Consider the following 23,376-nt stretch of genomic DNA (forward strand, 5'->3'; position numbering starts at 1 on the left):
ACACGATGGCAACGGGTATTTTCCCTTAGCCTGCCCACATGGCGACCTCACCTCAACTCCCAGCAGCTCTTCCGGGTAAGGTTATTATGCCCAATTCACAGTTGAAGAAACCGAGGTTCATGAAGTTTAATGGTCTTCCAAGTCCTCCAGCCAACAAGTGAGAGTCAGGATTTAAATCCAGGCCGACTCACCTGGGCACCTCTGCTGGCTTCAGGCCCAGCTCCTCACCAGCCAGACATGACTTGGGGCAAATCCTTCACTTGGTAAACCTCAGTTCCCACATCCATAAAATGGACTTATTAATTCCATTCCTGAGCCAGGCCCCAGGGTGGCTGGGGAGATAGGGTGAGAGGGCAGAGAATATGAAGAACTGCTTCAGAGCACCCCAGCCTTCGCCACAGGCTCCGCAGCCCAAGAACCAATGAGCATGTTGCTGGCTGACATTTATTGCAGTAAGCCCCAGCGCCCCCCAGGATTCTCTACCAGCAAAGAGATTCAATTATGGTCATTATGGTGCACTTAGGAAAACCAGTGAGCAGGCTAATACATTTTAGAAAGGTTTGCAACAACAGAGGTTGAAGCAAAACAAGTTTTCTACTTAACCCTCAGTTAAACAGAAAATCCATTTAACCACAAGGCAACACCCTGTCTTGCCAGCCGTCAATCTCTTTTTTTTTTAACTGTCTGCCACTTAGATTTATATTTTTATTACCCTGAAGCTGCTTTAGAATGAAAAGTAAGTTCATCAATGGAGAGAAGTCATAAAGCTCTGTCGTTTGCAGGCCTGGACTAAGATCCTCAAAGCTGGGGTCCTCTCCCACACAGCAGTAAGAACACGCTTCTTGTTTCCAAAGATGCTGGTGGACACTGGCAGAAGCAGCTCCACAGGCACAGGAAGGAGGGTAATTCACACCTCCCACCAGCCACTCCCACCCTTCCACAGGGAGCAAACCAAATACCTGCCATCACTGGAGGCACCCAAGGAGGCTGGGAAGGGGTGTGCCTGGAGGGACCCGTAGGGGCTGGATTCAGTGATGTCCAAGTTTGCTAAGTCACACAGCCAAACCACCAATGTCCCCAGGTCTTAAATATTACACGGGGGCACATATTACATAGGGCATATATATATATATGAACAAACAAAAAAACCCAAACTTGTTGCTGTTGAGTCAATTCCAACTCACTGTGACCCTATAGGAAAGAGCAGAACTGCTCCATATGGTTCTCAAAAAGCAGCTGGTGGATTGAGACTGCCAACCTTTTGGTTAGCAGCTGTAGCTCCTAACCACTATACCACCAGGGCTCTCTCTCTATATATATGTATGTATATACATATATATACACATATATATACAAACCAAACCCGTTGACAGTGATCCTATAAGACAGAGTACAACTGCCCCATAGCTTCCAAGGAGCACCTGGTGGATTCGAACTGCCGACCTTTTAGTTAGCAGCTGTAGCACTTAACCACTACGCCACTATATATATATATATATATATATATATATATATATATATATATATATATACCAAAAAAATGTTCAATGTCTAAATGAAATTCAAAAGTAACTGGGCATCCTGGCTTTTCATTTGCGAAATCTGACAACTGTACGTAAGAGGCATGCACATTAACAGTGGACATTGGACGTGACCTGCATGTCTAATCACAGTGGTCTCTAGTTTAGCTATGCCCAGGGAGGAATCCCACTCAGCTGTTATGCAATGACACGTAGGGGACCCAGAAAAACAGGAAGGCAAACTGAACGCACTTGCTGGTAGCCAACACTGTCAAGCATGTATCTGAGTGTGAACCAAGGCGGGACGCAAATGGGCCTCCTGTCCTGTGAGGCGGACAGATTGATTTCTTTTCTAAGCTTTCTGTAATGCTGTTTTATTGTCTTAACAATAACAGTACGTGCACACACACAAGAACACACAACCAACGTGCTCAGCTTTTCTTCCCCTTTGGGAGCAATCTGGTTCTTCAATCAGATTGTGAGCTCTCTGAGGTCAGGAATGGGGAATAGTTGTGTGTGTGTGTGTGTGTGTGTGTGTGTGTGTGTGCAAGTGCAGAATTGAGCTGAGCTCCACAAGGTTTTCTCAATGGCTGTGATCTTTCAGAAGTGGATCGCCAGGCCTTTCTTCCGAGGTGCCTCTGGGTAGATCTGAACTGCCAAACTTTCAGTTAGTAGACAAGTGCTTAACCATTTGCACTACCCAGTGACTCTGGAATTGGGATTTTTAATCATTGCAGCCCAGTGGATGCTCAGTGAATGGTGGATGGAGGAAGAAAAAAAGAAAGGGGGAAGGGAGGGAAGATTTGTTATCACAAACACCAAGAGCTGGGAGATTCCAGCTGGGAGATTAGAAAGTAACTTCTGAGGGCCACGGGGATCTCCCCAGGCTGGAGGAGCCAGCTCTATTGACCAACTCTATTGCCCTGATTCTCAGTGTCTACCCCTTCTGGGTGGGGAAACCTCTGAGGTTGTGGGCCTGGGTGCTGTTTGGATAGCAGGCAGCAAAAAGTTTAGTCTCTGACCTGACCAGAATCCCCCCAGCCCCACCCCCTCTGCATTGGCTGAGAATTACTGCCCAGGGTGGTGACACATGGCAGGGCAGGCACAGGAACCGGCCTGGTGAGCTCTCCCCAGAGACAGAAAGCAGGGTTCTGCACCCCTGTGCCTTTGCCCCGTCCCTCTCCCTGGGGGATGAGCTTGCCTCTTGGTTTAAGTTCAGTTTAAACAGATGTTGTGTTCCTAAGAAGCCTGGCTTCCCTGTCTTTGAAGTCGGAGAAAATCTCAGCTCTAAAGCGACATATCCTACCAAAAAGACCCTCTAAGGAGTCTCAGTAGAAACAAAAAAACAAAACCCCTGGATCCTTACCTCCTGGTATTTATGAGATTTTTAATTAGAAGGGCTGCCTCCACAGACTGCTCTGCTGAAAGGGAAAAGCTTGGAGAGGGAGGGAGAGAGGGTAGGGGTCCCACTGAGCAGGGCGGGCAGTCTCCCCAGGAGGGGCACGCCTCCCCATCCAGCAGGGCAAACTGGAGCTGCTGACAAAGCTTGTGGTGCCCAACTCTCCCTGACAATAGACACTGACACACAGAAGGTGGTCGGAGCCCCCGCCAGCTTTTAGCAACTGGAACCAAATACCTACCAACTTAAGGCTCCCCAGGGCTCCAGGCTCTGTCCCACCTCCATGCTTCAGCTTAATATTGCCTTTCTCCATCTAGTCCACCAGGAAACCTCCTACTCAGATGGCAGGACTCAACCACAGGGTCTCCTCCTTGGGATCTTCCAATCAGGCTCCCATCACCCACGCCCCCCAGCAACAACCCTCTCAGAAACATCTTGCTATTGGGGTCCCAAGGGTGGGTCAGTGGGAGCCACCTGTCCAAGATGTGGGCAGTAAGGGAATGAACTGTCTATAGGGAATATGGAAACAAACCTACTAAAAGCTGACAATTCTAAACACTGCAGATGACTAAACACTCTGCCCTGAAAAAAAAAAAAAAGCTTTTCTTGGTCTAAGTTCTAAACAACTGCGGCAGTCACTGGCGATTTTTAATAATATGTAAAACCCGTTGCCATCGAGTTGATTCCAACTCATAGCAACCCTATAAGTGACCCTATAGGACAGGGCAGAACTGCCCTATATGGTTTCCAAGGAGCACCTGATAGATTTGAACTGTCAACCTTTTGGTTAGCAGCCATAACTCTTAACCACTATGCCACCAGGGCTTAAGCATAAGCATCAAATGAGCACATTTTTTTATTTGAACTTTAGTAAACATTGTATCTAGGTGGAGGTTAATTGGGAGAATGCCCAGTTACACAGTCAGACCCGGACAGACGTGGACTGTGCTATACTCATGCACTTCAAGGATAAGGATGCAGGATCATTCTCGTTCTCTCTGGGGGCAGCTCGTGTCTCCAGCCCCTATGGTACTAGACAGTCCTGCATGTAAACAGTAGATCTGAAATAAATAATGATAGCACGACGACGTTATGGATTGAATCGTACCCACCCCCCACCAAAATAAGTGTTGAAGCCTTAACCCCTGTACCTGTAGATATGACCCTGTTCGGAAATAGGTTTTTTGTTATGTTAATGAGGTCGTGCCCGAGCAGACTGGGTCCTACAGGTAATCCCTTCTGAGTTATAAAGAGAGCTGAATAGACACAGAAACACGCAAGGGGGGTGGGGGTGGGGTTGCTGGCAGCTACTAGAAGCCGGAAGAGACAAAGGCCCTCCCCCTGGAGATGCACCCTGAATTCGGACTTCTAGCCTCCCGAAGTTTGAGAAAATAAATTTCTGCTCTTTAAAGTCATCTGCTTGTGGGTAACTAAGATAGGGGATGTTGGGAAGATGTGGGGAGGATCAGAGATTATCCACAAAAAAAGGTCAGTACTGATCTTCAGGAAGGAAGGGTGAGCCGTGGGATGGGGGCTCAGGAAGCACTGTTCATATCAGGACACCCCGAGCCCCAGGATGTCAGAACGGAGAGCTGACAGAGCCCAGGCCCCACTCTCAGCCCTTTTTTAGACCACACTTAGACAAGGGGTATGTATCTCCTGGGTAACCCCACTGTTTGGTCACAAACACTGAGCTCTCATATCCTGACAGGCTGAGCCTCTTTGAGGAGGTCACCTTGAGAGGCTGTGTTATTCCAAGGGGGCTGCCATCATTAAAAGCCTAAGAGGAGCTTGCCCCCGGCAGCTACCTCATCCTCACAGCCACCTGATGAGGTGCGTGCTATTTGCCCATCTTATAGATAGGAAAACTGAGACTGTGGGGGATCAAATCACTCACTTCACGGTCAAATACAGTGAAGACTGTAAGAGCCAGAACTCGATGGGACTGCCTTGCTTTTCCAGGTCTCAAAAGTTTTCCATCTTTGACAGGCGCGGTCACCACTTTTCTAATGCCTTGTATTTAGTGGAGAATATTCGCGTTTTCCCTCTCTGACAGGTTTCCACCTTACATGGGTTCCAGCTTTTGAAGGTTTTACTGTAGCTACTGAATGGCAGCCTCCACCATCTTGGCTCCAAAACCCAAGCAGGCATTGTCCACAAAAGCACATGACTCTCTGCCTGTCACTTTGTTGTTGTTGGGGCCATCAAGTCAATTCCGACTCATAGTGACCTTATATGACAGAGTAGAACTGCCCCATAGGGCTGTCTAGGCTGTAATCTTCATGGCAGCACATCACCAGGGCTTTTCTCTCACAAAGCCACTGGTGGGTTTGAACTGCCAACCTTTTGGTTAGCAGCTGAGCACTTTATCATTGTGCCACCAGGGCTCTATGGCTGTTGCTTTATGATCATCTTTCTATTTTCCCTGTGACTGTATAACATTTACCTCTTTCCTGACTAACGAGAGAGGTGAGGTGAAATTGCTCTGCTCCCTCGGCTCCCCTCCTGTGGGTAAACCAGGAACAACTGCATCCTTGCTGCTTTTGTCTGTACTTAAAGAGGTTCTTATCTCCTACACAGAGGCCCATGGCTTCCCCTGATGGAGAAACAGCCCTAGAAGAAAGGTTCTGGGGAAGTTAAGCTTTTTCTGACTCGCTCCACTGCCTTCTCCTGCTTAAGAAAACCATGTGGGATCCCAGCTCTGGAATACAGCAACCGCTGTCTGTGGGGTCAGGGCTTCTGCTGCCAGCCGGGGTACAGTGATGATTTTGGCTCAGGTGGCTCTGGCTGGGCTGAAGACTTGGACAGTGTCAGTGAGGAAGAGATAGGGCAGGCCCCAGGCCTTGCTGCTGCCCCACCACTGTCCCCGTGGGCCTCAGCCAGGCCTTGCTTTATCTGCCACTGGGAAGGATCCAGAGTGCCTTGGATTCCGAGTACGGTGCCCGCTGCCTAAAAGAATCTAGGGAAGCCAGGGGCACGATTCCAAAGGGAGAGAGTGAGCGTGGACACCAGAGGAGCATGAGATCAGTGGCTAGGAAAGTGGCCAAAGGCATGCCGACCATGGGCACAGGAGGCAGCGAAAATAGAAAGCGCCATCAGCTGAGTGGGCACAGCACTTTACAGTTTGCGCACCCCATCCACCCTCACAACAGCCCCAGGGGTGGGGAAGGCAGGTGAAGGCGTTTGTATAGGGAGTACCTCCGGTGTACAAGGAACGGTGTGGGGAGCTTTCTGCTCCTTCCTCATCTTATCTTTTCCCCCAAACTACTCCGGAGGTAGGTGTTATGGCCCCATTTTAGAGACCAGAAAACTAAGACCCATGGGAGGTTTTATGAAAAGCACTAAGTTAAAAAAAAAAGAAGTAGAGAAATGAAATGAATCATTTTTACATTTTTTTCAGGGAAACAGAATTTTAGACAGGTGATTTGGCTAAAAGCTTTTTTGTTTTTGCTTTTTTTAATATGTGGTTAAGTATATATATAAAACCAAACATTTGCTACTTCAACATTTTTTTACATGTATAATTCAGTGACATTAATTACACTTATCATGTTATATAACCATCACCACTCTCTGTTTCCAAATTTTTCCAACACCTTAAAAGGTTTTTTTTTTAACCTTATGCTTCAACTCACATAGCTAGTAAGCAAAAGACACAAAAATGGTATGGTCGTTCAGGCACTGGATTCAAATCCCAGCTATACTACTCACTGCTGTGTAACCCTGGGCAAGTTACTTAACTTCTCTGTGGCCTGTTTTTCACTTCTCTGAAATGGAGGCGATATGAGCGCCATGATCACAGGGTTATCGGGAGGACAGAACGAAAAAACACGCTTGGTGTACAGAAGCCCTCAATAAGCTTTTGTTAATTTTTTCTCATCTTCTTTACTCAGGTTCAAACCCAGGTCCGTGCGCATGTGAGAACTTGTGGTTTTTCCACAGAATCATGGTCTTTTGCCCAAGCCGGGCAATCAGATCTCCTCAGAGCTTTCAAGTCCACTCCCCTCTCTCCAGCCTTCCCAAGCTCCTGCTCTACCTCTGCCTGCCTGCTGGCCCTCCCTGCCTGTCACTTCCTCTACCTCAGCCCTGGTCTTGGAATCTCATAAATTGAGGATGTGAGAGCTGGGTCAGAGATTAAAATCACCGTTGCCCCAATCTATAGGTGAGAAAACAAGGCCTAAAGAGAGAAATGACTTGTAAGGCATGTTGGTGGCAGAGGCAGGGCCAGAAGACAAGCGTCCTGGCTCCTTATTCAGAAACCTTTCATGAGGTCACACAGTCCCTCACCAGGGGCCTGGGATGATGGCAAGTGAGAAGGACTTTCCAGAGCCCAAGAAGCAAACTGAGGCTTTTCTGTTCTCAATCCCTTCATGGAATGTGGTCACTGATCCTAATCCTTGTGGATTTAAGCGTTATCTTGGTTGAGGGAGAGTAAGGGACTCCCCCCAGGAAAGCATTTCCTTCCCACAGTGCCCAGGCTATGGGGGTGTGGGGGAGGCAGAGGTGGGACGAGAGGTGACCTATGGGAGGGGTTCTTGGCACAGGCCAGGTTCTCAGTGGACCCCCAGGAACTCTGCTCTCCCTTGGAGAGTTCACTCCCTCCCACTCTCACTTCCTAAATTGACTGAGAAGCAATCACAACCTGTGATTCCCCTCATTGAAGCAGCAGCCCACTTTGGTGCCGCCCCACTTCAGCTTCAGACCCCTCTTTGTGTCTCCCTAGGATGGGGGCAGAAGCACTCCACCCTGCAGGTCCTCAACAGGTGCTGAGGGCCCCTCACTCAGAAAGGGGGAGTTCAGGGCCAGGGAGAGGACAGGAGAGTGCAACAGACTCTCTTATCTAAATAAGATGCTGCTCGTCAGTGTTGCCAAACCATACCTCTCTCAACAGGTGTCTTTTCCTTTCAGCTGAGGGATGTCAGGAGTCTTTTGAGGTCCCCTGATGGTGGTTTCCAGATAAACTCTAGAGGGAGAACAGAGAGAAGCAAATTCAACTCAATGGCAACAGGTTTGGTTTTGGGTTTTTTTTTTTTAAGGGCTAGTGGGCTATGTTGGTTCTGCGGTCATTTCAGTCCCTGACGTTTCCACTGGAAAGCCAGAACCAAGCACCCAGCCACACCAGAAGGTCCCCAGGACTGGGGACTATTTTCAGTCTTTCAAAAACAGCCTGGGAGCCTTTCGATGTCCGCATGATGACATCGAACATTTTAATCAAAACATTGCATCAAGTATCTTTGCCTCTGCTTAGAACATGACCAACTCGGTGGGGGAACTCCAGTTTCCTCAGGCTGAAAAGAGACTGAATAATCTCAAAAATGGGAAAGGGAATTAATCATTACTTAATGAATGCAGGCTCTTTGGGCAGTCTAGTACTTTCAAGGTAGGGTATCCATGGGCAGATATGTGGTAAGAGGAGAGGCCTCCGGTGGTGAAAAACAGGAGCCCAAGAGTGCAGAGGTCAGAAGTTCTGCCTCTCCCGCCTTCTCCTCTGTCGGTTTGATGATGAGACCGCAGGTCTTGGAGAAGGATCAAATTCACCGTGTCTGGGCCACATATCTGCCAGCAAGGCTTAGGCCAGTCCCCAGGGAACTGGCTCGTTCACATGGACAGCTGAGCAACAAAAGAGCAAAGCTTACTGCTGTGAGGATGGAGAGAGGGGGGAGCCAAGTCCACATCCCAGGTCATCCGGATCCTGGATTATCTGTTATTGCTCCCTTTCCAGACACCTTCCACCCTCAAAGCCCGGGCCCCATAGTGGAAGCCCTGATCAAGTTTCATTTGAATCATGATCATGATGATAACCCCGAAACCCTCTACGACCCCAAGAGAAAGCATCACCACTTTAGGGGTAAGATAAATAACGTGCCAAGGTCATACTGTTGAATTGGGGCAGAGCTGGGACTAGAACTCAGGCCCCTGAGAGTCAGGCTTGGTGCAAGTGCCATCTCAGCAGTGGTAGAGGTACAAATGGGAGCAATAGGTTCCAGGTCAACTCTACAGGCCCCATGCACTGAAGGGGTTCTCAGAACTCCCTGCTAACTGAAGATAACAGGGCTTGGCCAAGGACAAGGCCTCACTTTAATTGGCTATATCTGCCTCAGATGTCCATCCAGGCAGTGTCAGCCCAGGGTGACTTCATGTGTCACAGGCCAGACTATGACTATGATTGGAGAAATTAGTTCTATATATATATATATATATATAAAATATATATATATACACACACACACCTATATATATATATCGTTGTTAGCTGCTGTCGAGTCAGCCCCTGACTCATGGCAAACCCATGCACAATAGAACAAAATACTATCTAGTCCTAAGCTATCCCCATGATTGGTGCAGACTGGACCATTGTGATCCACAGGGTTTTTTTCCATAGGCTGATTTTCAGAAGTAGAACACCAGGCCTTTCTTCCTAGTCTATCTTAGTCTGGAAACTCCACTGAAGCTTATTCAGCATCACAGCAACACTCAAGTCTCCATTGACAGACAGGTGGTGGTTGCGTACGAGGTGTACTGGTGGGGAATCAAACCCAGGCCTCCCCACTGGAAGGCAAGAATTCTACCACTGAATCACTAATACCCCCCGTATCTACATACACACACATACAATTTTCCATTTTTAACTGTTGTTGTTAGGTGCCACCAAGTTGGTTCAGACTCACAGGGACCCTGTGTACAACAGAATGAAACACTGCCTAGTCCTGGGCCATTCTCATGATTGTTGTTATGCTTGAGACCATTGCTGCAGCCACCGTATCAATCCATCTCATTGAGGGTCTTCCTCTTTTTCACTGATCCTCTACTTTACCAGGCATGATGTCCTTCTCCTGAAAACATGTCCAAATTATGTAAGATAGAGTCTCGCCATCCTTTCTTCTAAGAAGCACGCTGGCTGTACTTCTTCCAAGGCAGATTTGTTTGTTCTTCTGGCAGTCCACGGTATATTCAACACTCTTCGCCAACACCATAACTCAAAGGCGTCAATTCTTCTTCCATCTTCCTTATTCACTGTCCAGCTTTTGCATGCATATGAGGCAACTGAAAACACCTTGGCTTATTCACTGTCCAGCTTTTGCATGCATATGAGGCAACTGAAAACACCTTGGCTTGGGTCAAGGGCACCTTAGTCCTTAAAGTGATATCTTTGGTTTTTTTAACACTTTAAAGAAGTCTTTTGCAGCAGATTTGCCCAATTGCAATGCGTCCTTTGATTTCTTGACTGCTGCTTCCATGAGTGTTGATTGGAGATCTAAGTAAAATGAAATCCTGGACAACTTCAATCTTTTCTCCGTTTATCATGATGTTGCTTATTGGTCCAGTTGTGAGGATTTTTGTTTTCTTTATGTTGAGGTGTAATCCACCCTGAAGGCTATGGTCTTTGATCTTCATCCGTCCCCTTGACATATAATTCATTTTTAATTACAAAAGGGAAAGTTCTTCCTTACCCATCAATCCTATTTAACATACCATTGCAAAGACTTTGGAATGTGACCTTCTGGACCTTATGCTACGTGTGCGCGTGTGTGAGCCTGTGGCTATATCAAGCCAACAGTGTGACTTCTACACGTGTTCTACCAATGTCACATATCAGCGATGTCACGTCCATCTGTGAGTATGAGAACACATAGATCTTCTCTATTTCATAGCTGCACAGCATCCCATTGTATGTGTGGGCCAGAGTTTATTTACCTTTCCCACTACAGATATGGGGGTTACTTCCACTTTGGCCACTACAGCCTTGCAGCAGTCACCCCCCTTGTGCTACATCTCTGTAGGATAATCTTCCATGCAGATGGCAGAAGTGGGCCACCAGCTGGGCAGAAGCTGGGTACAGTCCACATGTGATAAGAGACTGACAAACAGCCTTCCCAAAATGCCTATCAGCTCACCTCGACTGGGTGGTACAAGCAGTTTGCACTTGCCTACTAACCTAAAGTTTGGGGGTTCAAACCCACTCAGTGGTGCTGTGGAACAAAGGCCTGGCATTCTGCTTCAGTAAAGATTACAGAAACGCCAAGAAAAATCCTATGGAGTAGCCCTACTCTGTGACACATGGGGTCGCCATGAGTTGGAATCAACTTGATGGCAATGGGTTTGGGTTTTTTGGTTTAGATGAGCAGAAGGAGCCCCTTTCCCCAGAGGTAAATTTGAACCCAGCGCTCTACCTACAGAACAGCTTTTCTGGCCACCTCCCAGGGGCCCGGGAGGCAGAGTTCCCACGACAGAGGGAGGAGTTTGTTCCTTGGTGTGGCTGAAGGTCCATGGCTCCACTGCCTGGGGCCATCACTGAGGAACTCAGGCCTACCTGAGGCGGGAACTGCATTTACTGGCTCAGAACTGATAATGAGATTTTATGAGCTCTGGGGACCACAGGGAACATGTATTAATGTCAGGCGTGCCTGTCAGCCACGCAGCCTGGGCGAATGTCACACATTAACGAAATTAAAGGCAGTGGCGTACTGGGAAGGAGCTTCAGGCTGTGTGTCTGGTGGTGTGGGCAGGGCCGTCAATAACAAAATTACTTTCCAGGTTTTGCACTCCCTGATCTTAAGCTGTCTCCTGTCTTTGGTGAAATTCTGCCTCCCTGCAGCCCGAGAGGAGATTAGTTTATTACCAGCCTGCCAAGAGAGGCAAAATCCAACACTAATCCTAATTCCTATTTAAGCAAATCTGCACTGTGTGAGGGAAACCAGCAGGGCTTGTAATTTCCCTCCTTCTCCCTGGGATCTCATTCTCCTCTCCTCCTCTCCATGGGGGAAGTGGAGGAGTCACTATGGATGTCAGGCGCAGACCTCTGGACTTAGGGCCAGGAGGGGTGGCTGGTGCTGGAATGATCGAGGCAGTGTGGAAAGATGGTGGCCAAGTGATGGTGGTCACCATTGACCTGGCTGTCTTTAGCTTTCGAAAGGAAGGATGACCAAAAGGACAGAGGTATCTCTGGCTCCCACCTCACCACCCCACTTTCAGCCCCAGATTTGCTGTTGCTTTACAAAGTAATGAGTCCTGATGGTGCAGTTGTTAGAAGCCCAGCTGCTAAGAGAAAGGTGGCCGGTTCAAACCCACCAGCTGCTCCTCGGGAGAAAGATGTGGCTGTCTGCTTCCGTAAAGATTACAACCTTGGAAACCCTATGGGACAGTTCCACCCTGCCCCATAGGGTCATTATAAGGTCACTGTGAGTCAGAAGCAACTCAATAGCAATGGGTTTTTTGGGTTTTGTACAAAGTTCGCCCCGTGGATTGAGGCGGCACAGGTTGAAATCCTGAGTCCAGCTCTTACTAGCTCCTTGACTTTGAGCAAGTGACTTACCTACTGTCATAGATTGAACTGTGTGCCCCCAAAAAGTCTGCTGACTTGGCTGGGGTATGATTCCCAGTATTGTATGATTATCTACCATTTTGTCGTCTGATGTGATTTTCCCCTGTGTTGTAAATCCTGTCACTGTGATGTAATGAGATGGTTTGGTGGCATTTGTGTTGATGAGATCTACAGGTTTGGATGGTGTCTTGAGCCAATCTCTTCTGATACATAAAAAAGAGAGGCAAGCAGAGAGACATGGGGACCTCACACCACCAAGAAAGCAGTGCCAGGAGCACAGCACATCCTTTGGACCTGAGGTTCCTGTGCTGAGATGCTCCCAGACCAAGGGAAGACTGATGTATCAAGTGCCTCTTCTTTCTTCTAAATTAAGGGGTGAGGTCTCCATTTATAAGAAAAATTTTGAGAGCTATTTCAGTGTCCTGGAGGAGACCCGAATGAGAGATTTTAACATATACCCTGAGGCTTTCGCCTCCATTTGTAAAATTTATTATTAAAATATTACCTACTTACACAATAGTGCACACACCATGAGCACACAGCTTGCTGAATTTTCATAAACACAGCAACCAGCACCCAGATCAAGGACTCTCCTCTATTGTCCCAGCCATTGTTTCTCTTTCATCTCGAGTCTCCCAAATCATCCCTGACTCCCCATCCCTCTTGCCCCTGCACGTCCCTGTCTGGGTTCATCCTCACCATTGTCTGTCTTCTTGCTGCAAACAGCCTCTTGGCTGGTCTACCTGCTTCTGGTCCCTGCAACCTATTCTGCCCTTCACTGTCAGTGTAAGCCCATAAATGTGGAGCACCATGACTATCTCCTATATACAAAAAACAATTTTGAACCCTTCATTATCTGTCCCCAGATTGCCTTTCTAGGCCCATCTCCAGGTCCTCCCAACATGCACAGACCTCAGAGTTAAACAACTCACTGGGACTCACCACACCCCACCAGCCATGCTCAGCCCAGCCTGACTGCTGTCACTCTGCCTGGAAGTCCCTCCTTCCTTTCCTAACCCTGAGTTGAAACCCTCCTCCCACTCCCTAAAACACTTGGCAAACTCCTACTCATCCTTCAAAACTTCCCTCTGAGAAAACTTTCTAGATTCCCAACCAAAACCAAACCAAACCCACTGCTGTTGAGTCAATTCTGACTCATAGCAACCCTATAGGACAAAGTAGAATTGCCCCATGGGGTTTCCAAGGCTGTAAATCTTTACGGAAACAGACTGCCGATGGGTTCAAACTGCTGACTTATCAGTGAGTAGCTGAGTGCTTAACCACTGCACCACCAGGTCTCCTGTTCTGGATCTGCACAGGGTGATAAATCAATGTCCTCTGGGGTCCCATAAAAATTTGGGTGTATAGATAGTAAGTCAGCATCACAGCAGAGTATATCTTTGTTCATGTGATTTTTCTCCTCCACCAGACTATGAGTTCCTCGGGGATGGGAACAGTCTTCTTTCTGTCTGTGGTCACAGTTCCTGACTCAGCAAATAATAGTTAATGGATGGATAGTTGCTAAGACAGATGAATGGATGGGTGGAGAACTGATACATTAAAGAACCTGAACGGTGGAAGGGAGGAACTAGGTTACGGTTGGTTGTAAGAATGGAAAGATGGATGGATGGGTGGGTGGGTGGATGGGTGGGTGGGTGGATGGATGGATGGATGGATGGATGGATGGATGGATGGATGGATGGATGGACGGCTACAGGAATGGACAGAAGGACAGATGGAAGGTGAATGGAACTATAAAAGAATAAGTTAAGTGAATAGTGAGAAGGCAGAACTAGGTTAACGGAGAAAAGAGAGGAAATAGATGACTCTCAACTATTTTTTATAATTATAATTAACATAATTCCTCTCTGGACCCCGAGGAACTGAAATTTTTATAGCTATGAAGGCCACCTTGCTTTAGTCTTCCAGGATTTGTGGATCTGAACAGAGACCACATGGTCAAACAGTTAGTCCCAGTTCCAACCCATAGCACCACCTGCTACCTCTTGCCTTGGCCTTTGCTGATCCAGGTGGTGTCACAAGCAGTACCACAAAGGGACCAAAGTTCTCCTGTGCCTGTGTCAGGCCACATTCTTAGGAGAGCTGGTTTGCCGACTGTGTACAATAGGCCAGCTTGTTGGGATATGTCAACTGCCTGGTTTAGGGCTGAGGGATGGATGCCGATGGAAGTGCCACACTCTCCTGCAGAGATGCCATTTAGGGGGAAACCCCAAGATGGTTGACAAGACAACGTAGCACCGTTTGGCAATGGGCTTGTGCAGACAAGTCCCCTGATGAAGCCTGCTTCCTTTGTGCAACGTGGGGCAGGGTGGGCGGAAGAAGAGGAGGCTCAGCATCAAATGACAGGAACTCACAGTGGTTAAGAAACCAGGCTTGTGTGTCTCACAGGCCTGAGTTTGAATCTCAGCTCTGCCACTTGCCACCTGTGTGACCTTCTGGAAAGTTCCTTATCCCACTAAGCCTCAGGTTATTCACCTGCAAAATGTCAACAATCATAGTCCTGCCTCACAGCCTGAGCCAGGGGGATGAGATGAGCTAACAATGAATGTCAAGTGACTCCCGCCGCACCCATCACGTAATAAACACTCAATAATCGGAGGAAGCGAGCATTATGTAAAATAGAATCTGCTGCTACTTTCTGTGAAAAGAGTAGTGGCCAAGTTCTACTCCTCAGAGCCCTTCCCTCTCTCTCTCAGGGGTCGACACAAAGAACAGATGGGGTCTACACTCCATACCGGTGCCAACACTTAATTCACAACAGCTGGGCTTTTGAATATTTTATATACTAAGTTTCCAAATAATTTTAAAGGCCATTGGTTTAAATTTCTCTTGACATCCTGGAATCCCAAGGCAGTAGGATTTCGGAGGAGGAAAACAGGGTAGGATAAAGTATTCAGGGACTGCTTCTTGGAGGAGGCATCAAGGGCCCAAGGGAGGGAGCGGGGGATCAGCCTTATGATCAACATTTTCCTGGCCAGCAATCTCTCTTTCTCTCTCTCTTTCTTTCTCTACTCTGCACTCCCCACCCAAGACACTCTACATCTCTTCCGAGCCCTGAGACCACGAGGACTCTCGCTCTTGTCCCCCAATAAGGGGCAGCATCCTCAGAGACACTCCAGCTGCCAGTCCAACCTCTGACCCCCTCTCTCCACATGATGCCGGCCCCAAGACACAGGCTGGGCCACTGCCAGTCTGAGGCATCCCTGTTGACAGATAAAAAGCTCTGCAGTTTAAGGCTTCAGAGCACAGCCAGGCCTTTGTCTTGCTTTGTTTTAAATTAGCAACGTAGGGGGCTGGCCTAGGGGTGGGGGAGGAAGAGGAGCCAAGGCGTGTTCAGGATGCATTCCTGCTGCATCTAGCATCTCCACGATCCCCTGGGCAGCCCTTAACGAAGCTGCCTGCACGCCTCTCCTCCCGCCTCTCTCATCTCTGCCACCACCTCTCCACCTGCACTTGCGGGCTCAGGGAGAGGGCGCTATCCACCACGCCCTGTCACACAGGCCCCTCACCCTCAGCTCCCATAATGAACCCCAGGATCAGGGTGTTCATTGTGCCCCAGGGTCACCGTGGGGCCGAGGTGGTCACCTGACATCCTCAGAAAATTTGGGATTTATTTTTGCACAAAGAGGGGGGCTTCCCACGTGGGCACAGCACAGTGGGCTCCGGCATGGCTCATGAGGGTCCCCGAGGTTCATCCCAGTGGGTGCAGGGCCCCCCCACAAGCCGAACCCATTAGTTCTCAGTGGTTTGGGGAGAGTGGAGGAGCCAGGGAAGAGGGAAGGTACCAACTCCATAAATTAACACATGAAGCCATTCATTCTCAATGCAACTGTTATTAATAATTATCTCCCCTGGTTCTGCGCCTCCCATCTGGTCTGGGGCCTTTCAGCAGACGGCACACAGCCAGGGTCTCCCGGTGCCTCCCCTCGTAGTACCTGCAGGAAACAAACGGCGCACAGCCCAGCTGAGCAGGAAGGGGACCCTGCAAAGCCCTATCGCCCTGTCATCGGCAGGCATTTGCTTCCCCGTTTGTCCTGTCTAAAAGCATTTTCTCATTACCTGAAGGAGGGCAAGGATAAGGGCTAGCTGCTGGACCTCACTTTGTATTTTTTCTTCTTCTACCCTTGCCGTAAACAAAAAAACCAAGCCGGGTGCCATCGAGTCGATTCCAACTCATAGCCACCCTACAGGACAGAGTAGAACTGTCCCATAGGGTTTCCGAGGCTGCCATCTTTACAGAAGCCACATCTTTCTCCCACAGAGCGGTTGATGGCTTCAAACCACCAACTTAACATTTAGTAGCCAAGCGCTTAACCACTGCACCACCAAGACTCCGTGCCCTTGTTGTAAGGGCAGTATTATTACTCTCCCCATTTTACAGATAAGGGAAGTGAGGCACAGCGTTTTTCTCATGTAACTAAACTTTGGTGAGTTGCTCAGGGAGAGAGAGAATGCCTCTTTCAAAGGAAAACATAAATGATCCCATCAACAATGCTAAGGCTCACTGATGCTCATAAGGACAGGGAAGCGTCTAGCAGGCCTGTCTGGCAAGGAGGCCCAGCATCCCAGACCTCAAGGAACCTAGAAGCCCTAAGTGTTCAAGGGACTTGTTCCTGGAAGTGCAGCCTGGCCCCTGCCTCCAAACCCCACACCCTTTCCACTGTGTCATCTGCATGAACAAACTGAGACAGTGCTGTAATTCTCCTGGATTTCTGGGTCCATGGAGTGGGTCGACCCAGTCAGGTCACCCACTCTTAGAGGTCCTTTTGGACCGTTGGGCCTTTAAGGAAATATTTTTCTCAAGTCATCCTTCAGGCCAAACAAAAACCTAGTAAACAGCTTAGAGGAGATGTTTTGCCTTAGGCACTGGGCTCTTTTGGAGAATTACAATGACCTTCAGGAGACTACCCTGCCCGGACCACCTATACAGCCTGTTTTCACTATCCCTTTTTCAGAGTGTCTTCCCAATACCTTTGGGTTGACGCTTAGGATTCAGATTCAAATCATATCTACTTACAATAAGTATATTCTGGTACACTAATTTTTCGTGTTTCTCTGCACATTTAGGTTCTTGACAAAACCAATGAAAAGTGGGCCAGTGTTATTCTCCCCACTAGCAAAAGGGGGTCCCCAGATGGTACAAATGGTTAAGCCCTTGACTACTAGCTCAAAGGTATGCAGTTCAAACCCACCTAGAGGCAGCCTCAGGAGACAGGCCTAGTGGTCTGCTTCTGAGAGGTCACAGCCTTGAAAATCCTAAACAGCACAGTTCTACTCTGCGCACATGGAGTCTCCATGAGTCAGAATCTACTTAACGGCAACTAACAACTACAGCAAAGGAGAGAATTGAGGCTCAGAGAGGCTAAGTGCCTTTTCCATAGTCACAGAGCTAAACCAGGCAAGGTAGAACCAGAACCCAGGATTTTGCCTGCAGCCAAAGTCCACCTAGAGACAGCGCCCATCAAGTCCAGCCTGCCTTAGGGACGTGGATAGCCAGCTTAGTAGCGTCCGCCCTCCCAAGGATGTATCTGAGAGAGTCTCAGGCCACTGGGCTGTTTACGCAAAAATACCTGGGGTTCCAAAGGCTGTAAGAACAGCCTGTGTTTCTGGCTCAGGGTTTTTAAGAAAATAGACACGTTTTCGTGTGGAAGTTGGCTTTGGTAAGAATTGTGTCTCAACACGTTCCGGGCCTTGAACTCAACATGGATCCAACGTGCAGTCTTACAAACACAGGAACACACGTCCAAAGATATTCTGCCTCTCAGAAAAGCAGTATTAAAAAGCCACAAGACAGTAATAGAGCTGTTTCCAAACTGGTCACCCTGCAGCTACGAGGAAGCTAAAAACTGAGAACTCAAAACAGGAGTTGAGTAAAGAAGGAAGGGGCCAGCCCCACAGACAACCACCGTTTCCCCCCACAACTTGGGGGCCATTCATTCAGATTTTATAACCCTCAGGGTTTTTTTTTCAGGGTTGCAGTGGAGTCCCAGAAAGCTGCACCCCAACTCTTTGTAATTCTTCCTTATTTCCTTACTCAAGTCCATGTAAATATATTCTAATGCGGGGAGGGGCCTGCAGGTGGTAAAACAACAGAACCATTAGCATTTTGATGAGTTTTCCCAACTCTGGGAACAAGAGAGCTTTAAAATTCACAGTGTGCAGATTAATCCTTCAAATCCCACTACTCCCTTCCCAGGTTGAGATGGCCAAGAACTTTTTACCCTTCTTAGACCTTTGATAAGGAGTCCTGGTGGCAAAAAGGTCAGCAGTTCCAACCCACCAGCGATTTGCTTCCCTAAAGATTACAGCCTGGGGAACCCTATCGGATAGTTCTAGTCTGTCATATAGAGTCACCGAGTAGCAATCGACTCTAGCATACACAACAACAAGACCTTGGATAGGAGTCCCTGGGTAGTACAAATGCTAAGTACTAACCAAAAGGTTGGTGATTCAAACTTACCCAGAGGCACCTTGGAAGAAAGGCCTGGTGATCTGCTTTCAAAAGTTCACAGATTTGAAAACACTATGAAGTACAGTTCAACTCTACACACACGGGGTTGTCAAGAGTTGGAATCAACTCCAGGACAACTCTTTTTTTTTTTTTTTTTTTAAAGACTTTTGATTAGGAAAAAGGGTTCATAGGAAATCAGACAGCTCAGTCAAGAGACAAGACTCTTCTCTAGACTGAGTATGTCTAACCCTCAGATCAATTAAATGACAGAACTTGAGACAGGGACGGTGAAAAGACTAGTCACACTGCTTGGGGGTTGCGAGCTAACTTTGATTCAAGAGAACCCCACAGCCAAATCCTGGAGAGGAACCTGCTCCTAACAGTACAGTTCATCTTTTTTTTTTTTTTTTCTGGTAATTGACAAAGGCCAGACCTCTTAACATTCATGTTCATTCACGCAGCAAACATCGTGGAAGAGAATTGCTGTGCCCTGGCACCATTTTAAGTGCTTGGGATAGAAGGATCTGGAAGACAGTTCAGTTCAACAAATCCCCAGTCTCTAGAAGCTCACAGTCTAGATGGAGAGAGAAATGGGGAAATTGGTGATTACAATGAAAAGTGATCAGCGGCAGTGGCAAGACCAGGTGCCCTGGGACCCAGGAGGGCACCTCATTTGACAGACTCACCCAGCTGGGTTTCTGAGTAGGTCACACCCTCTGGGAGATTTCTCATCCTTTCTCAAAACTTTCTTTTGAAAACGAATGTGGCATAAGTATGAGGTGTCATTATCTAGCAAATGATGAAAAAGCATACATAGACAATGTTAAGAACAAGAATCTAAAGCTTGGAAGTAAGGTAAGGAGAGGCCTGTCTTTTCAATGTCATCACTGGAGCACCGTTTAACAGGCCCACCCAAGGATTACTGAATGATCTAGAGGACTCTAGGGGAAGGGAACTTTGCTTGGCACAGCATTTGCTATTATTTAAAAAGCTCCGATTCTGTGAAGTTACATGTGAACTTGGCTTATTTTTTTGGGGAGGGGGGTGTCTGGTAGAAAGATAACCCCAAAGGCTATGGTTTTATTGCCCTATAAGGCATGGGTCACTTTTGTATCCAAGCTAAGTCATCTTATGCCAGAATTATTTCCTCAATTTCTCCTGAGAGCCAGCTTCACCGACTTGTCAGTTCCTTCATTGATGAGTTAGGTACATCTTTGACTCACGTTCATCCTAAATCTAGATAAATCATGTTTTTAATATTTTTTATTATACTTTGACAATACATGCCCAATTATTTACATACAATGGGTGTGTATGTACATATATATGTATTTGTGTGTGAGTGTGTGTGTGTATGTATATATATATGTATTTGTATGTGAGTGTATGCGTGTGTGTGTACTGTTTTTACTGACACAGGTCACTGGGTCTTTATCCTGCAGAAGGGCTGAGTAGGTTCAAATCGCCAACCTTTAGGTTAGTATCCGAGTGTTTAACCACTGCACCGCCAAGGCTCCTTCCAAAGTAATGCCAAACCAAACCTCTTGCCACTGAGTCAATTCCGACTCATAGCGACTCTATAGGAGTGTAGGACTGTCCCACAGGGTTTCCAAGGAGCAGCTAGTGGATTCGAACTGCTGACCTTTTTTGGTTAGCAGCCGAGCTAAGAGCTGAGGTAAATTGCTGGCCTACCCCGTCAGGCAGAGTTCTTGGCACTTTATGCAGATTATCTCATGAAGGCCTCACCACCACCCAGGGGAAAGGTACTGTCACGATCCCAATTGTACAGACACGGAAATGGAAGCAAGCACAGGTTAAATGGTTAGCCTGAGGTCACCCACCTAAGAAGGAAAGGCCAGGATCTGAACCCCAGGCAGCTTGGCCCCAGAGCCTGCCTGCTTAACGCCCCTGCCAGATGCCTGCCTCCCAAGTGGAAGAGGAAGAAATAAACACATCTGCTGGGCTGCCAGGGTCAGGCTTGGAGAAGACAGCATTCTCCGCCCACTCCCAGAGCACAGAGTGTGCAGGGAAGCCAAACTCAGGCTCCGCTGGCCTCGAATTGAATTCACATGTGTCTTTCCCACAGTAAGAGGCAGGGACCAGATTTCTCCATTCTTGAACTTCCCATCACACTGGGACAACCTGGCCCACCCTAGGTGCTCGCCAAGCGTCTGCAAGCACCTCTCTACCTGTTCCAAGACTGCCACCTCTAGCTAAACCCACCGATGTACCTAAAAGCCTACTCTGAGGACTAGTTCACTCCACTTCTCTCGGTGTCCACAGAGGCACTAAGGAATTGCTTGACTGTCGAGATAATAAGCCAAAGGGCGGCCTGGCTTCAGCAAAGGGAGGCAGGTCAGTGTGTTGGAAAGGGTCCCAGCCTGGGAATCAGGACACAGGCTCTGCCTCTAAATCACAGTGTGACCTTGGGCAGCTCCCCAAGTCTCCCTGGCCCTTGTCCCCTAGCCTTTAAAACGAGGAGGTGGAACCACTCAGGCTCTGGCTCCCCAGACGTTCTGGAGCATCAGTCTTTCTTTGCTGGATTGCATCTTCATGAGTGTTTTACAGGCAGCCACCACGGTGCCTGCAGCAGGCACCCTCGCCTATTGATTCTCGCCAAAGCTCTTTGTGTGGCGGGTCACCGCTGGCTAAATCCGGGCAGAAATTAGGTTTTGAAGGCAGAACACCACGTGGTCTGGAAAACCAAAGTGGGGTGGGGCTTTAGAAAAGGGAGTGTGGGGAGTTAAGGAGAGATGCTTCATTAAAATCCAGTGCTTGAGAGCCCCTGCAAACCACTTCATCTGTAGATTCCTTCTGACCACAATTCTTTTTTATTTTTTCCTAATATATTTTCTTAGGTCTCCAAACACCTGCAGACTCAGGGAGGATTATTTGGGTAAATACTGTGATTCAAAGGCTTCCAAACAAAAAGCCCTATTTTTCTTGATTTCACAATAAGTATCCATCCAACCTCTATCTATGGCTGTGAGGAAGGTGTGCAGAAGGAATCACTCAGAAATGTCAGCCACTAAGTAAGTGTCAATATTGAAAGTGGCGTCTCGAGGTGATTAATTAAGATCAGTGGCCAAAAGAAACACAGGAGAGCCCTTGTATAAGAAGCGAAAATGATATTGCTCATGGAAATGATCCCACCAGTCATGGCTACTTCTGATTCCTGGCTGACTTACCGGCCCCTTCTAGGTCACAGATTCATTATCTGTCACCGAATGGCCTTAAGTAGTAGTTTTCATAATGGGTTCCCCAGGAGATGCCAAAATGGAGGGGGAGTTGGGGAATGTAAAGCCATCCCATACACCTGCTTCAATAGGGGGGCTCCTTTTGGAGCTATTTTATACTTGGGGCTCCATGTGGAACTTTGAGTTCTAATACCTAAAAGTAAGTTGAAACCACTGGACTAAACCACCTCCAGGCCATTTCTACTTTAGAGTGTGGAATGCCGAAGATGGGACTTTGGTTCAGAAACCCCAAGGCATTTGGTAACCAAATGGTATTTACCCAAAGGCATCGTGGTGAGCCATGTACGATATTGGGGATGGAATTCTCTACGTCTGGGGATAAGGTTCTCTATTCCAGGTAGAATCAAAAAAAACAAACCTGTTGTTGTCGAGTCGATTCCGACCCCAGTGACACTATAGGACAGAGTATAAAGTCCCCATAGAGTTTTCAAGGCTGTAATCCATCACTTCTTTCTCTCATGGAGCAGTTGGTGAGTTTGAGCCACAGACCTTTCAGTTAGCAGCCAGGCTCTTAATCACTGTGCCACCAAAGCTCCTTCTATGCCAGGTAGAAAGTCCAAATCCCTAGCCAAAGGGTCTATCAAGACCCACCATAAAACCACAGTAGGAGCATGACCGTATGGGAGCACTCAGGTGGTCCAGGTATTTAACGTAACTCAGTCCTCACGGCAAGTTTATGGCACGGCAACATAAGGATAGGTGTTCATCTTTTCTCCACTTTGTAGATGAGGAAACTGAGCATCAGAGATGTTGGGTAATCTGTCCAAGACCACACAGCTTCTAGCTGGGATTCAACCCCACCACCCTAATTCTAGGGAGCAGTGGTGGTTCAGTGGTGGGATTCTCACCTTCCATGTGGGAGATTCCCAGCCAATGCACTTCGTGTGCAGCCAACACCTGTCTGTCAGTGGAGGGTTTCGTGCTGCTACGGTGCTGAACAGAGTTCAGTGGAGCTTCCAGGCTCAGACAGGCTATGACCTGATCTACTTTGCAAAATCAGACAGTGAAAATGCTATGGATCACAATGGTCCAATCCACAACCAATCATGGTGAGGACCCAGGACCAGGTGGTATTTCTTCCACTGTGCATGGGGTCGCCATGAGTTGGGGACCAACTCAATGTCAGCTAACAACAACCACCCTGACCTTTAATCACAGTCTGAAAGATACTACCCCAGAGAGCCACAGAACACCATGCTGGATTGCAACTTCGGATCAACTGGTCCCTCTCCTCCATCTTACAATGGAGTAGTTGATAACCAGAAAGGGGAAGGGACTTGCCCAAGGTTCATACTGAGTTTGTTGCAGAACAGAGTTAAAACTCAGACTCCCACCTTTAAACTCTGTGTCCTTCCACTACATCTTGGCACCACTGGGCCACATAGGACAACATGGTATGGTAGTCA

General features: G+C 47.8%; 1 protein-coding gene across 5 annotated transcripts in view; it reads right to left on the reverse strand.

Annotated features, from left to right (window-relative positions):
* TSPAN18 (tetraspanin 18) overlaps positions 1–23,376 on the reverse strand; it is a 220,002-nt gene that overhangs the window by 167,350 nt on the left and 29,276 nt on the right. For all 5 annotated transcript variants that reach the window (XM_064288250.1, XM_010592106.2, XM_064288249.1 and 2 more), the window contains exon 2: positions 7,799–7,882. The gene's annotated coding sequence lies outside the window, so the exon portion shown is untranslated. The remainder of the gene's footprint in view (positions 1–7,798; positions 7,883–23,376) is intronic.

Source organism: Loxodonta africana, chromosome 7, assembly GCF_030014295.1.
Source record: "Loxodonta africana isolate mLoxAfr1 chromosome 7, mLoxAfr1.hap2, whole genome shotgun sequence".
In the NCBI taxonomy this organism is placed as follows: Eukaryota; Metazoa; Chordata; class Mammalia; order Proboscidea; family Elephantidae; genus Loxodonta; species Loxodonta africana.